This window comes from Macrobrachium rosenbergii, chromosome 54 (genome assembly GCF_040412425.1).
Source record: "Macrobrachium rosenbergii isolate ZJJX-2024 chromosome 54, ASM4041242v1, whole genome shotgun sequence".
Lineage (NCBI taxonomy): Eukaryota > Metazoa > Arthropoda > Malacostraca > Decapoda > Palaemonidae > Macrobrachium > Macrobrachium rosenbergii.
The window spans coordinates 61586454-61590959 of record NC_089794.1 but is presented as its reverse complement, the minus strand read 5'-3'; positions in this window follow the sequence as shown (position 1 = coordinate 61590959).

Genomic DNA, 4506 nt, shown 5'->3' with positions numbered 1-4506 from the left:
TTAGTGAAAAGATAAAATTTCTGATGAAAATTTTGGGAAAAAACTGGTAATTTTTAAACTGATAAATGGGAGCCCCCCAAAAATTATTATATACAAAAAACTATAATCAAAGGAACAAATAAATTAAGATAAATTAAGCTGCTTTTTGGAGGCTAAACAAATTATTAGATATAAAAATTATAAAAATATCAAGGTAACAAATAGGGAGTACCTTATGGACTGGAATAAGATTACGTTGTCTCAACCATATAGATATGGAATGTTCATCGTATTAAAAGCAATAACACAGAGGAAATTAGAGATAAATTAGAATACATTTAATACCGGTTGTTGTTTGATAACTATATTTTCATAATTATTCAGGGAGTACACTCATACATGCATATATTCTTTCTTTGTAATCTTTTTTACCGCATAATGCTAGGATAGCTCATGCCCTTTTGAATTCTCAAAACTCAAACTTAAGTAACGCCCACCGCTGCAATGATGAACCTTAAGTGGTGCACTGTAGGCAGTACTTCAGGTTCTTTGCAGCATCCCCTCTGCCCTTAGCTGCAACTCCTTTCATTCTTCATACCCTACCTCTGTTCATATTCTCTTTCATCCATCTTACTTTCCACCTTCTCCTAACAATTGTTTCATAATGCAACTGTGATGTTTTGCTCCTGTTACACACCTAAACCTTTTTACTCTCAGTATCTCTTTCAGCTCTGTATGACCTCATAGGTCCCAGTGCTTGGTCTTTGGCCTAAATTTTGGATTTTGTTCCATTCACCAAACCTAGATCCATCTTACTTGCAAATGGATGAAAGTGATGGCTGTGATATTGTTACTCTCCTCCCTAGGACCTGTCTGAGCTATCTTCCTTATTTTGTCTCCCTTCCATTTCGAAACCAGGCCTCCTTCATTCATCCTTAGGACTCTGGATAAAAAAAACATTGTCAGTTAAAAACTTAGGACTCTGGATAAAAAATTGTCAGTTAAAAACTTAGGACTCTGGATAAAAAAAAAATGTCAGTTAAAAAGTTAGGACTCTGGATAAAAAATTTATTTCAGTTAAAAACTTAGGACTCTGGATAGAAAAAACATTATTTCAGTTAAAAACTTAGGACTCTGGATAAAAAAATGATTATGCCAGTTAAAAACTTAGGACTCTGGATAAAAAAAAATTATGTCAGTTAAAAACTTAGGACTCTGGATAAAAAAAAAATTATGTCAGTTAAAAACTTAGGACACTGGATAAAAAAAATTATGTCAGTTAAAAACTTAGGACTCTGGATAAAAAAAATGTCAGTTAAAACTTAGGACTCTAGATAAAAAATAATTATTTGTGACTGTTTATTCCTATGATCACGTTACCCTTTTTGCACGATGAAGCAGTCCACTGATAACAATAGATTTAGATGTTTTATAAGCAAATCTGGTCAACCAGATCCGTGACATTGCATATTTAGAGTTTCTCGGATAAATGTCAATCACCAGCATTTGTTCTAAGCAAGTAGTGATAACAGTTTCAAACACAAATATTGCCAAAAAAAAAAACAACCATGGAGACAATATTCACTCACAACCCACTAAAGATCTTGTTGTAGGGGGCACCAAAGTGAACCACCATCCCGACTCCCTGCTCGTAGAAACTCCTGCGGGCGAAGTGGAACTTTCACCTCCCAAACCGTAGGGCCAGGATCTCCGTCAGCATCTAAGGTCCGATGTAAACATATTTTCTCTCTAGGACCTTCGGGATGATGATGATGATGGGGTTCTGGTTTATTTAATTATTTATTATTTAATAAATAAATAAATAAATAAATAAATTCATTTATGTTATTCTATCTATTTTTTACTTCTTTTTTACTTTCTGAAATCTTTGGAGTGATGATTTTATGGTTTATCTGTACTGTTTAATTTGATTTTATACATTTATTCATTTAGGTTCTTTTATTTTGAGAAATGAACAATGATATACAACACATACATATACATTTTGCACATGCATATATTTATACGTATACATATACCTATACATATACGTATATGCTTATTCAACTTTTCCCGTTGCACTATTATTTATCAGTAATATTCTCTTTAGCTTCAGAATTTCAATTGAAAAGGAAAGCTATCAATGTCAAGTAATTTCTTACCTTGTATCTAATTCCCACTAGTTATCATGTGGAACAGACAGCACATAAAATCATTTATCATAGAAAATGCAACATACCTCTTCCCTTATGATATGGAGAAATTACCACGCCAACCCAGATAGTATGATCTTCTTCGTTTTTAACGTGCATTTTTTTCCCATTATTATATGGGGTAAGCACGATGCCTTCTTTTGAAGGACTTGGATTTCAAGCCTCGATCGGCTGCCCTGCCTGACATCACTTAGACCCTGGTAGCGAATGTGTACATGTTACCAAATCCCCAGCTCCCTTTCTCCCTGCAGCGAGGAGAACTGGACGAGTAGGTTGACAGTTTGAGACGTGTGAGGTGTCTGTTATGTTTTAGAAGGTGTTATATTATAATATAATAATTGATCAGATATCTGTACACAGAAATTGACGCTTTTTATTCAAACCTGTTTTATGTCATGAATCTTGATAATCTTGATAACTAAATTTTCCAAGGAGTACTTGATCTATTTCATATTATGGGCAATGATAATCCTAAACTCTAAAACTAGGCACTTGGTCAAATCATTCCTTAGGGTCCTCTATACCCAAATGCCACCGTCATTGGATAAAGAATGACATTTGTGCTCATGTCCTTGACCCAGCATGACTGAAACTCACCCTGTCAATTTCCACCTGAGGGCTGGTCACGTAGCTCTTGGACATAACTTTGTGATTAAACAGGTCCTACGTCTGCTTGTAGATTCCGTCTCTAGCCTCCTGAAAAATCAGAGTTTTTAATTACATCGTTTATAAAGCAAACAGGAATTGAGCAGAATTTAAGGCTTTAATTACTTTGTTTATAAAGCAAACATGAAGTACAAATCTGAATCTGAATTTCTACGGCATATCAAGGTTTAATTACGTTGTTAATAAAGCACAAATTCGAGGAAATTCATTGTTCAAACATTGCCAATATGATTCTCAATCTCCATGACATATCGTCCTGATTTAGCCAATATATCTTCTCGGAATGGCTCCGGAATGGTTTCCTTGACGACTCCCACGTCAAATCCTTCCTTGGAAGCCCTCGGGAGGTCCTCCAGGGAATCGATTGGCTCCTTGTATGCTGGGATAGCCAGAACGGCAGTGAGCATCCCGGAATATAGAGCTGGAGGTTTAAAAGAATGATATAAATTCAGAATATGTATAGGACATGGTGTCATTTCATTGAAATACAGCTGAGGCTTCAAGAGAATGATATCAATAAACTCCAAGAAATTATATGATATTCTGTCATTTCACTTGAATAATGACCTTGAAATTGACCTGTGACCCTTAAAAATAGGTCAGTGACAAAATAAAGGGAAAAAGTCTCTAAATTAAGATGTGAGGGATAAGGAATGAAGGATATGATATTCTGTCATTTCACTTAAATATTGACTTCAAATTGACCTGCGACATTGAGAAATAGAACAAGGCCAAGATGACTGGGGAGAATTAGCAACAAATTCAGGTAAGAGGGGAAGGAATGAAGGAGATTAGGAAGAATATAATGCTCAGAATTGATATTTCTTATGGAGTAATAACAATAAAAAATAATAAGACAAGTTTATCCATAACACTCTTTCTGTCGGTTTCTATATATATACATACACACACACACACACACACACACACATATATATATATATATATATATATATATATATATATATATATATATATATATATATATACATACATGAATATATGTATATATATATACAGTATATATATATATATATATATATATATATATATAGGCTGCATATATATATATATATATATATATATATATATACAATACATATACACACACACACACATTGTCATAAACTGGGTCCTTGGTGTGGATGGAAATTAGAACAATTTATTATTATAGACTGCCTTCGTACCAAGGAAAACTACTGGAACTGTCCTTAGAATCTTCCTTGATTTACATAAATGAAGGTCGCCATTTGGAATTAGAAATAACAATAAAAAATATTAAGACAATTTTATCCATAACAAGCATTCTGTTATGGTTTCATATACACACACACACACACACATATATATATATATATATATATATATATATATATGTATAGCAATATATATATATATATATATATATATATATATATATATATATATATATATATATATATATATATATATATATATATATATATATATTATACATACATAAATATATGTATATATACAGTATATATATATATATATATATATATATATATATATATATATATATATATATATATATATATATATATATATATATATATATATATATATATATACACACCCACACGGCTGTCATAAACTGGGTCCTTGGTGTGGATGGAAATTAGAG